At 32.4% G+C, this 13732-nt stretch overlaps 1 protein-coding gene across 2 annotated transcripts in view; it reads right to left on the minus strand.

Moving 5' to 3' along the window:
- The window catches only part of Sema1a (semaphorin 1a), a 389847-nt gene that overhangs the window by 58145 nt on the left and 317970 nt on the right, over positions 1–13732 (minus strand). The window lies entirely within an intron of this gene.

The following is a 13732-nucleotide window of genomic DNA, read 5'->3' on the forward strand; positions in this document are numbered from 1 at the left end:
TCTCATAACGTCATAAGGATTTTTATTAAAATTCAATCTTGCCAATAGTTGATGTCAGGAGTTATTTTTAAGGAAATTAGATATTTTTTTACGAAATCAAATAGAATACGGCAGCTTACGTAGGCGCGATATCAATTACGAGTCGTAAGTGGAAGTTTTCATCTTTTTACAATTTTGTTATCATTCGTAACGGAGAAAAACATTTGATATTCCATTAAAAGTTAATGGTGTTTCGTTAGAATCTCTTGCTTTGGTATACTTTATTTGGCATCTAATGAACGTTTTAGCATCCAATTACGAAACAATAATATTTTGAAAATATTAAGCAGGATTATTTTACAATTTATTAAAGAAAAATGCTACGACTGTGTCAATCATCGAGGTAATTCTTATGTATTAGTAGATAGTATAAATTTTTTTGTTAGAATACCTTAATTTCTAAATAGATATTTATTTGGTGGCGAAAAATGTTTACAGCTCCTTGATTCAAAAGTCCTTTCGTTGTTGCAGCAGCTGTTATAAAACAGCTGTCGCTGTGACAAGAATAAATTTAATATATAAAAATAATTAGTATGAGTAAATGTAAGAATAATAGAAATGCTGGTACTGCAATGTATTAAATTTTGTATGTTAAAAAATCCTTAACCATGTGTATCTGCAGTCAGACTGCATCTTTTATCATCTTTTTCTTTAGTATATATTTTTCTAGAATTAAATTATACATTGAGTTGAAATGAATTTTTTACATTAATAAAATAATTTTGAATAAGTGTCATTAATTTTAGCCAATATATTATGTGGTAACAACAAAGAGGACGGAATTAAAGACTGGCATATTTTTTTTGAATTTCGAACCTAAAATCTTAAACATAGCTTCATTGTCGTCATCAGTTCACTAACTTACTGCAGCACGCCCCGCTGAGGAACAGACTGTGCTCAATGTGGTGTCCGTCCAGATTGATTTCATGCTCATTGACGGAGTTCACAGAAGCTGCTTATATTTTACTTAGTAATACCTTATAGAATGTAGGAAAATGTTAGTTAATTATATTCAATATTTAGTAATTAAATTTCCTACTCTCTTGTATTAGGTGTAACCTGCAGTTGGTGGTCGGAGGAATGAATTAATAATTAATAAATGTTGGACATAGGCCTCTCACATAAAAGGACCGGTTGGGCGTGGCTTGCATGCAGCATGTAGGTGGAAAGTCTTACGGTTTGCTTGCCGATCCGTGGTCTCTTCTGGAGAGGCCATAAAATAGCGTATATTTTGGAATAAGACGACAAGACGTAAGTAAACAAAAGTTTTCTTAATTTTGTGTGAATGTTGACAATTAACAAAATTAAAACCTGAGAACAATAATATATTGTATAATAATGAAAAATTTCATTTCATTTGCGACTTTATTTTAAGCATTACGCCTGTACCGTTTGAAAAATTTTAAAATTGCATATAAGTCTAATCGTTCAGATTGTATTTCTATAAAAGTTGTTATTTATAAAATTGTTGTTGTAAAATGTTCAAAAATATTTTTTTCACAGTTACTCATATATTTATAGACATGTTAGTATACACTTACATATAAACCTAAGGTGTTTTTCACGAGCTTGACATGAATGTACATAAGTCCTAGCAGTACAAAGTCTGCAGGGATAAACAGTATTTAATAAATATTTAATACGTTGTAATCCGAATTTTGAAAACGCTTTTTCTTACGACTTAATCATTATAATATTAATTGTTTATGAAACTTTATATATACATTGATAGGGGTACCATACATTAATTGACAGGAATAAGTTATATATTCATACTGTTAAAGCTTTATACCCAGAACCGATTAACCTGTATAACGACGTAGGTTAATAATACCGTTTTACGCACAACTGCACTCTGTTTCATCTCGAGTGGGTAGCAGCTAAATATCCTTGGAACGTTGTTATCCATCCGGGTGTACGGACCGCTGGCATATACGGAGGCAACAATGACGGAAGTGCTCTTAAAGCAGGCAACCTAGCTTCGTTTTCAGGTCATGTTGGGCCAACATTTGTTGATACATAAGCACACATACGGCACCCGACGGAACGTTTACATATCATCGTGTATGGCTCATTCATTTCCCAGTCACGTAACACGTAGAATTTTTTTGAATAAAGAACGCTACTTGAGCCGTACATATACATTATTCGTTGTTGTGCAGAAATAATATATTTGCTCATTTTTGATTAAGGTTTTTTGTTATAACCTCAGTTTAATTTGTCAGTATAAACGAAAGTATCAAATATTATCAAGGGTTTTTTCAAATTCATTGTAATGTTTTACTTTACCACGAGAATTTTTGGACTAAGTATATATAAAATAAAAAAAAATCTCAACTTAGTGAATCATTAAAATCACATGCTTTAGAATTAGTTTATCATGTACTTTAGGGAAAAAATAATTGATCAGGATACAATAGTAAGAAGACCTGAGATATTTTATCTGTACATGTAAAGTTCTGAATTTGAGACCACACACCGGAAAGGGCAGGGTAAGACTTCCACCGACAAGTTGGACCTTATTAAGGTTATCAGAAGATTCTAGATGCAAGCCGCATCCAACTGGTCCAATTATAAATCTATGAGGAAAGCCTATTTGCTGTAGTGGACATCCTATGTGTGTGTTGTGCGTTGAAATGGTGATATAGATATATGTACGAGTATAAATATTCCTTACGTTGCTACGTGGAAATATATTAATATCTGTTTGTCATCAATCGATGTGTAGATACGTAGCGTATGAAAATTCAGACGTATATTCTTGTTATTCTGTTTTGTCCTTTTAGAAATATGATCTTATTATAAAAATAAATCGACAATTTCTTAACTCGTTCCCTAAATGGCAGAATCGTCAAACCGTAACTCTTTTAAGCTTCACTTGACGTGCTCGCTTAAGTGTACTGAAAATGTTAGCGGCGTGAATAAGGTTTTTGAGATTTTTACAAGGTATGATGGAAAATAAATAAGGATATTATTTATTGCAGAGCTTCGAGCAGTTTTGATCTACAGTTGTGCATTTGTATATGGTATTTATGTTACAATGATCGTTTCTAAGTATTACACAGATAATATAACCATATGGTTATACATAAATTATTACCACAAAAATATTTAATAAAATTCTGTAAATACATAGTTTCATTTAATATTTTTTGTAAAATTGATGAAAGATTTGGTTAGTTTCCAGAATAAGAAGTAATAAAACATGTAAATTTGATTTAAAAAAATTTAATAATGCCAAAACTAAAGTTATAATATAAAACAATGAAAGAACTGAATAAACATAAAAAAAAAACTATCGATTACAACCAGGCTTTTTTTCCCGGAGAAAATCAAAACAAAAGGAATAAGTAACGATTTATTATCATTCCAATTCATAATAATCCTTAAAGTTTTCTTACATCCATACAAAAAATGTATAAAAAATGTTCTGTTGGATAATTCTTTTTCAACTTCTTTTTCCAAAAAAATTTAATCACTTAAAATATGCCTAGTAGTTTGCGAAAAAAAAAACAAAGTACTATTCATTAAAGGAGTACTTTGCATGTAGCATTTTATTTTATTTATTTTGTAATTGTCACATAAAATTAATTGGCTCTCCGGATGTAATGGGATTGTTTTCGTTGCGCAGTGAATTTGTCTTAATTACCATAAAATACAATTTAAAATTAAACGACACCATCTTTCGAAGTAAAGCGATACAAAAACGGATAAAGTCAGGCATGTTTCCGCTAATCGCTCTCCGTGGAGACATTAAAAATCTAATTGGTTGCGAGTCTTTATTGCCTTTACTTATTTAGTAACCGCAATGTTCCTTTATAATAAATTTTAAAAACATTGTAACCAAGTAATTAATAATTTTATTACCGGACCTCAAAAAATATCACAGACAAGTATGTTCATACGACCCGGATCACGTGAAATGATGTATGGTGCATCCTATTACAAATCAATGCTTTCAGAGATAATAACAACGTAATAATAAAATAACTAGAGAAACTTTTCATAATTCGTTTTACTACAATACATATTAAAATTAACTATTGTTTACTATGTGTTCCTGCAGACGTTTCACTAAGTTATTGGCACTGCAATTAGATTATTTCATATTACAGAGTGATCGCTTAACACAGATTGATTAAAAATTGATAATATCTTTAAGGTTTTTTTTACTAACAAATAAACTATACATTAACCGATTTAAAGCGTTTAACCCTTCTTTGCATGGTGATGGAAATTTCCATCATAACATTTAGTCAACAAAAAAAGATACTCAAAACCCTTGTAACGTAAATTTGTTGTTGCTCGCAACTTTTTAAGCGACTATTGCGTACAACAAAACGCGGTTGTCGAAAAATAGCAAAGGTCACTGTGAATTACTAGACCTAGAACTTGTTATGCTGCTATTTGTTGAGACTGGAAGAAAGGAGCGAGATTTTAAATTGTTTTATGGAAATAAACGGAGATATAAAATACAATAAAAAATGAAAATGAGTGGAAAAAAGGTTTGTTTTCATGTTTTTGTTATTTTATGTACAATTTATATCAAAACACTATAAATGAATTTCTCAAAACGTTGTGATAGAAATTTACATCACTATGCAGTAACTTCACTTGTAATGTATGGGAATTTTTTTTGTAAATGTTTATTTTATGTTATTTTTTGGGGAAACTTGAATGAAAGAGATATTGCAGATTATCTTTGTAAGTTATAAGGCGGTTGGCTCTCAGAAGATGGTCTTAATGACCAAGATTCCGATGATGAAAACCATGATGCTGGTGAAATTATAAGTGTTGCAGGAGGAGAATGATGATGACGATGTGGATGAAACTGCTGACGTTGAACCTCCTCTTGTAAAACCAGACGATCAAGAACCCTCTCACACATCAAATTCATCTAATTTGCAGTCTTCATCCAGTTTTCCATTTGACAAAAGAAACTTGATTTGGAAAAAAAGGAATCTGGTGTGTGACACAGATAAAATTACTTTCTTGGGGAGTTCTGCTGCTTCAGGTGGTCTATCACACCTAGAAACTCCATATCAATGTTTTAACCATTTTATCACAGAAGATTTTATCAAAACATTACTAAAGGAGACAAATTTATATAAAAAACAGAGTAATCCCAGTTCATCTATATCATTTACAGAATATGATTTGTATAAGTTCTTTGGTATATTATTATACATGCCAGTAATCAAATTTCCTAGCACAAGATCGTACTGGTATACATACTGATATTACTTGTCCGTTTATTGTCCAAGAATACAATAAACATATGGGAGGAGTAGATCTCATGGATAGCTTTTTGGGCAGATATCATATAAAAATGGGGTCTAAAAAGTGGTATTTGCGTATTTTTTTCATCTATTTAATCTTGCTATTATAAACTCTTGGATTGTTTTTAAAAAAAAATGCTCAAGAAAGTGATGAACCTAAAAAGAGTCTGCTTACAATGGGCCAATTCAGAAATGAATTGTCCTTTGTGTTATGCAACAAAGGAACCACCAAAGCAGCTAAAAGAGGGCGTCCTGGTACCAGTGTACTAGAAGAAGAATTACAATCAAAAAAAGAAAAACTTCTCCAGCTCCACCACCTCCAAAAGACATAAGAAAAGATGGTGCTGAACATTGACCAAAAGTAGGTGGGTCACCCCGGTGCAAATTTCCCAAATGTAAAGGCTATTCTACAATTTCGTGTAATAAATGTGGCGTCAATTGGAGCTTAAATAAAATAATTATTGTTTTTTGAATTATCACTAAGAATAAAGAAGACTAAGTAAACAACTTTTTTTATTTATTTAGTACCGGGCTAAATATGTGAAACTGCATGATGATGTAAATTTCCATCATATTGTTTTTTACATAATACATATTTTTATTCACACTAGGATTTTTTTTAATATTTTTCCTTTAATCTAGAGCATTAATTACATCACCCTGATTTATTTTAAAAAAATAGTTAAAATCATGCAAAGAAGGGTTAAACGTATAACCAATGATTCTATATAAGATTAATTCGATTTGACATGTCGCTGCACACGCTGATTGTATTATAACTGAACGTGAATTTAAAACACGAAGTGTCGGTTCAACTTAGTGAACAATCTACTATCCCAGTATTACACGTTTTCAAAATGTATTCAAATACATGGAGTTAATACCAAATTATAAAAAAAAAAACATTTACTCGCCAGGGTGATTAGTTGTATGTAGCAGTAAAAGCTTTTGGAGTGAATGTATAGCTCATTTTTTAGGAAAAGGCTTTAAACGAATTTAGTTGCGATCACTTTGAAAAATGTTACGTTGAATTATTTTTTTTCTATTGGAAAGCGACAGGCTCATTAATTCTGGTAGTACCAAGTGTTATAATAATTAATTTTAATTTGTGTAAATCCGAATTTCGAACACGATATTTCTTACCATATTTTAATTACTTTATGTATTACTTTTTAAACTATTTGCTTTTTAGATAGGGTATACCATCCATTAATTGACAGCAAATGAGTTATACATTCACCTCTTTAAATATTTAACACCTATATTCATTCTGTGTATGTAAAACACTCAGTAAAATATCTGCACCATTGTCGGCCGCTTTTACTTTATCTCGGCAGCGCTTCCATCGGCATCCCACAGGAGTCATTGGTTCAGTAACGTGGGTCGTTATTGTCAATGACTTAATGTCTTGCTACTTTATTGTTAGCGCTGAAATTTTAAACGCATTAACATAAATTACAGTGACACTCGTGATATGTAAATCGTTAATAAGAATCTAAACTGTTTAGATTCAAATTATGTCTACTATCGCAAAGTACTCAAAATGGTCGGTGAGTTGTCCTATTAGTGCGGTAAAATTATAGTCCGACGCTTTAGTCTTTGGAGTCACTAGTCAATATAAATATAAACGTATCTAGTATAAACAAATTGGCTATTTTAGAATTAAAAAAGAGGAAAGGTACAGTCAATGTTCATAACAAAAATGCTCTCAAGGATATAGATGACTTCAATTACACGAATGGTACACGTATCATTTTTTTATACTGGTCATAAACTGAGTCTTAGCTTTTTAATAGTAAAATAAAAGTATTTCTAATTTTCGTGGTAACGGAATAGAATAGAGCATTCAAAGAATAAACAGTCATGAATTAGGTCAAAAGGTGAAAAACTACGCGCGTCGTTAACCTTTTTTTTAAAATGGTTTGACATATCATTTTATATGTTAGGTTTTTGGTTAAAAATTGTTAATCCAAACTCTTTTCGTAGCATAATGTTGGTACGAGTAAAAAATAAATAAACAATTTGATTCAAATTATTTAATAAATAATACAATATTTTTAACTTTTTTAACTAAAGGAGATTTCGTAGTTAAAAATACAAATGTATTTTCATAATCCACAAAAGGAGATACGTCTCGGCTTCACAGATCCCCAGTTGAAAGAGCGATATAATCTGTCAGCAAAACGAACTTATCACGGAGGCAAAAAAAACCCACCCGGGAAACTTGTCTCAGGCAGGATCTTCGGCTTACACAAGTTTTCAATCCACAGCCCCGATTGATAACGGAGATAAGTTACTAGGTATTATTATATCTGCGGTATACTTTCTGATCGCATTTATTTCTTTCTATACAATTCTTTTCGAGCTTTTGAATTTGTTTGGATTTTAATGCAATTTCTAAATGCAATAGACAGCTTCAATTGAAATAAATTGTATATGTTTTTGATATAATGTTTTGGGTTCGATTGTAGAAATAATAATGTACTAAATTTATTTTGTGATTCACTGGCGGAATAATCGACGTAAATTAATTTTTCCTGTATAATACGGGTTTCCTGTTCATTTTCCTGTACAATTTATGTATATGAGGAATTTGTGTATATAAAGTGATTGGTTATAGATCGAAGTAAGTTGATAACAGGCTTTCCCTTATAATTATCTATATCAGCATGTACCCACAAAAATGGTAGTTTCTAAGAATTTTAAGATAGATGAGGATAGGTATAAAAACAGACAAAAGAAAAAATGAAAATAATGAAAGCGTAAATCAAACTATGCTCTTATAAATACTATCATAGTACAGTTTGATCTAACTTGGCACTAGATATATATAGTTATTATAACACTACTAAAATAATACGTAAGTGTATATGAGACAGCTTTCCTACGGTAATAATTTTTGCGTCTAATTAATAAAGGTCATTTTAAATTTGAACATGAAAGGGTTATTATAACATTATAATGAAAATGATGTACAATAATTTACTAGAGATATAGAGATAACTTATTTAAAGTACACTTAAAAGTAATAATAATGAGGTCTTGCGTGTGAGCCTGAATTACCCAGTCGGTCGGCGGACAGAGGTGCATGCAACAAATTGGATCGAACACGACTCTGCAGCTTCCTTATAATGGTCGCAGACTGACTACCGGATATTAATTTAACTGAATTTGTAGGTCAGGGAAATAAGTGCAGTTGCTTCGAGTGACGGCCCACTTAAACTTTACCCGGAAGTGCCTATACAACTTCACTTAAGAATTACGCTCTTTTTACTGATACTAGGAAAGAACAAGCTTCTTTATTAAATGTTAGAATGCCATTTATGTTATGTCATTCTTGTTTATTTGTTTATTTTATAATTTTTATATTACGTATAAAGATGGACTTATTACAGAAGGCATTATCTTATAATTATCATATTGTTATTAAGCAAGCTGAAGTTGAAGAACAGGTCACATAGCGCGCAGAACAGATAGCTCCTGATGCCTTTAGGTTATAGAGTGGAGACCAACGACCGACAAGCGCAAAGTAAGACCTAAACAATCGTCGGATAAAGGCCGCGTTCAATCAATCTAATCGGAAATTTGCGAGGGAGACCTATGTATATACCTAGCTATGGACATCCTATAGCTGTAATGATGATGACATATATGATAAACAACTAACATTGATATGGTAAAAATTTCTATACAGGTCTAATCGTCTATTATTTCGGTTCAATTAATGTTATTTTTAATATTGCGTTGTTCAAAAAGATGAACAATTTCATTAAACTCCATAGATAGATGAATCTATTAGAGACGTGATACATTTTTTTTAAATTATGTAGTGTACTTCTATCTATTTTGTATCTTTTGTAGGCCTTTCTTTGCGACCGCCGTTTAAACTTATTGCGAGAGTGATTTACGTGCGTTCGATTTTACAGTCGTATGTGCGACAATGTGGTTCAAGGCTTTAAACATAGTTGGTATAATATATAATGGGAGACTATTGTGTAAGTAACAACATTATAGCAGTTTCTCGAGGCAAATTTTCTGAATCATAACAATGTAGGTATTTTTAACAAGAATTTTTGAATACAAAATTTTTGCGCATCTTAGGTCTATTTTCAACCCATTTCGATAAAACTGCATGTCAACATGTAACATAAATCTTTTACCACACAGGCCGCTCGATCGTGGAATGATTTACTGCTGAATATAAGACGTGCTAAGTCACTACCTGTTTTAAGTAAATAGTACATAACTATTTACTAGAGCTATGATTATTTATCCCATAATTCATGTCTTTTTCTTTCTCTGTTTCTTTATTCTTTCTGAAGCAAGTGCGATCCAAGTCAGTTTGATGTTTTTATTTATTTTTGTATTACGTTTACATGTTTAATACCTTATTTATTATAAGTATATATGCTATATACCTATGTATGCATTTTATTTATCTTTATGTTTATTATTATGAAATTATTTACATGTATCCGAACGTCTATAATAAAGAATATTAAATAAAATAAATAAGTAAAAATATATTTAAAGCATTTTTCTTGCTCACAATAGAGTGGCGGTTGCATCAATTTCGATAATCTCTCGTATTAATAATATGCGCAATTCGATATAAGAATAATAGCATATTTTTAATCGTTTTAATATCCGAGAACTGTAATAATTATTTTATTAATGGACTATATCTACATATTCGAGTATTTTATTTACAATTTTAGGTAATCTTTATAACATCGAAACATAATTTCTTACGACTTTTAGAGCAACGGTTAAAGATAACGAAATGTAAATTCAAGGCAGGCTCATTATCTATTAAGCTGCACAAGGCCTGTATTGGCTAGCAGCATAATTTTGTTGACATAAAATGCAAATGTTATTTTATGTGCTTATTAAATAATGTTAAACTTAGTTAGTAGTAGTAAGTAGCAAGTTTCCGTAAAATACATAAAATAAAAACACCAGGTCATCGGCTAACTACGTGGCGATGTAAATGCCAAAAAATAAAATCTGTACCAAGGCGCCGGCGAGGTGGAACCTTCAGTCACCCCTATTTTAGCTTGTTAATGTTAGCTTTTCAATAAATATAATATTCGATGCACCGTTCGAGTGGACTTAAAATTTCTAAATATCACACTGCCTCTTGATTCGTTAAAAATTATTCTGTTCTACATAACAAAGAATTTATTTTTATTAAATTTTGTCGTTGAAATCTTTTCTCGTAAGGGACTGGCATCTCGAGCGATATAAAAACGGGAAGGCGGACGAATCTATCTTCATTACAACGCGACCGATGTTTCAGTCGCTACCGCCACGAGTAATGTAACTGATAGATGACGAGAAAAATACGTAGAATAACCACAGAATAACATGAATGTTAACCCTACAGTAGAGGGTAGACACTTGTGATCGTGGGTCACGGGTTCGATTCCTGAGATAAAACTTATATTATTCAGACTTTATGCATATAGGATTGTCACTACCCGCAAACAAGTTTCTAAAGGAAGGTCAGTAGCATCCTTTGCGTACCATAACACCACACTGCGATCCCCTAACCACCTGTCAAGTATGGCGATTATGCTATATCCCCCCATTAAAATCATTGGGCGCCTTGACTGAAACGACAAAACGTTAATGAGTATTATAACATGATATAATAAAGTCGGCGGCCATATCCTCGAAGCACGGATCGGCAAGCGTAGCGTGCGTCGTTCAGGCAGGCTGCTTCCAACCGGTTCTATTAGAAATCTACGAGGAGGCATATGTCTAGCTGTGGATGTCCTACGGCTGAAATGGTGATTATTATAAATGTCTTATTTTATTTAGGATACATTATTTGAATTGTCTATAAACTGTCTGAATTGTTTTTTTTACTCACGTTGTTAAGTTTTTCTCTTGTTAAATTTACATTGTGTCTTGGTTAATAATTTTCAGGTCTTCCAATGTTCACGCTGCATTTTTGAAGACGCCAGAGTACGTTTTACAAGGTGTCTTCTCCTGGTACTTTTGCATATATTATAGAAAATGTAATAGTTTTTTGCCAATAATGTTAATAGAGCTTTTAGATTGTTAAAAATGTAGACAAAAATTCTATGTATATAAGTTACTATCAACTTAATTACTTGATGACTATTGAAAAAAAAAATGTTAAAACAATCCCTTTGAGAGGAAGATAACGACCCCGGTGTCCATGTTTTGTTGCAGGTCGTGCACAGAGCGTAGAACGGAATGCGTATAAGCCTGGTGCAATTTACTGGCGTGCGGTCGACTCGGTGTTTTGTAACTTCCGCAATATAAATGACCACGGCTGTACGACGCGGCGAGATAGTGTCGTCAATGTCCACAAATGTTTTCCAGTTTTTCATTTCGGACAACTTCAAATTTTTATACAACGATTTCAACGTAAACAATAGGTAGACAGAGTGGTTGTATCGTCTAGTGTCTTTAGAAGTCGAGCACTAACGTAATTTGCACGTTATTGGATTTGAAAACATCGAGCAAAGAACCCGCATTTTTATATGCGGAGTTTTTCAATTATGGTTAACGCCATGAGTCTCTCATTGTGTTATGGTACAAAAAGACTTCATCGTCACCATCGTGTCAGTCTTTAGACGTCTAATGCTGGGCATGGGCTTTATAACTACCACTAGAATCGGTTAGAGGCGCCCTGTAACTCATCTGAAGAATTTAACGACTTCATCTGCCGAATTTGTGGGTAGGCATGAATCTGGAGGCCGCAGAGGCCATCTGTTCTCTGTGGTATTTGGCAGCATAGCCCTTACCATTGCGTTGAGGGACTGTGAACACAATTAAAATTTCAAAATTCTTTTTTTCGAGTAGGGTGATACACATATGTAGTAAAAAAGAAGGGTATACATGCGCAAGAAATTTGACACTTGATCTTTTCAAAAAGCAAAGAACTACTTTTAATTACAAGACGTATTATATCTTGTGATCAGATGGAAACGATCTACGAAAATATTTGTCATTTAATGAAGCCCTGAGCCGAGAGACCTCGTTTCAATGCCGTAAGTCATCACTTAAGACATTGAAATTGTTCACTTGAATTACCGAATGTTCTTTGTTATCAATCAACAAATAAAAATTAACATTAGCGACTCAGAAAACAGAGAGAATATTTGCGAAGGAAGTCAGTGTAAGTATAATACGTTCTAGCATGAACGTATACACGTTGGCCGCGATAGGCATTGTGGGGGAATGAGGGAGGGGGGGCATTTTGTCCTTGCGTAGCGGCTCGTTAGCCCTAATGGCCGCAACGGTTCCGCCCTCAACGACACTCGCGTTATCACGCTTTTATTTTTACACAATACGGTCAGAAAATAAATTGCACGCCACCAAATTATCCTCTTCATCGCTGCGCTTGTTAGTCGCATTTGTGTAGTATAATGTGATGTTATTCAGAACATTGAGTCTACATTACTTTTAAAAGAATTAAGTAGTATAATTAGAGCAATGATAGCACAGCGGTAGAGGATTTGGACTTGCGATCGCAGGTCGAGGCATCTCGGGATTCAATATCATATTTGGATTGCCACTGCTCACAAACTTGTTTTTGAGGAGGACACACTGCAATCAGCAATCTGTCTGTAAAGCGTGGCGGTTATGATATGTTTCCCTGTAAATATCTTTAGGGAAGGTCTCTGCCTAGTAGGCGTCTATGAGCTGAAACGACGATGACAAAATAACATAATTTGCGAATCTGTAGTGTTTATGAACAATTAATATTATTTTATTTATATTAAATTCACACGTTAATCATATTTCCATTCACCCGTATTCTGCATGTGTAGCATATCAACTTAAAAGTTAAAGACTTAAAGTGTCATAGTAGAAACGAATGGTGATGATGACGTCACTATTTTCATACAGGTTGATTATGGGTGTCGTAAAAGCTTAAAAAGGGGTGAAACTTTTGATAGTTTTTGTCAATTAATGTGTTTTACATTCTATCTAAAAATCAATATTGTTATAAATAATAATTAACGTTATAATAATATAATAAGCGAAAGCGTTTTCAAAATTCGGACATATCTATATCAGTTGTTGTTTACTCTATATCTTTGCAGGCTTCGTCAAAGGTTAATGCTCTGTCGCATTCCAATACAAAAATAATTATTGTAGCATATTTTAGAGCGATTATTTTATACAGTGATTGGTAAAAAAGCTTTAAAGCTTTTTGTATACAACAAGACATTCACCTAAAGTTTATTTTCCTTTACACTTATTTTCAATCAACCTGTAGATTAGTATCGGTACGCTACTCATAAATGTAATATTTTTTTTATTATACATATTTTGAAAGTTTCGCTACAGAAAATCCTCACCTAGCACCTTTTAATTAATTGAAGCATTTTCAAAGGGTACAAAATAACGTAACTACGAAACATAATACCAAA

The sequence above is a fragment of the Battus philenor genome, unplaced genomic scaffold (assembly GCF_028537555.1).
Source record: "Battus philenor isolate CCGP_79_NKW_IND1 unplaced genomic scaffold, ilBatPhil1.0.hap1 SCAF_19, whole genome shotgun sequence".
In the NCBI taxonomy this organism is placed as follows: Eukaryota; Metazoa; Arthropoda; class Insecta; order Lepidoptera; family Papilionidae; genus Battus; species Battus philenor.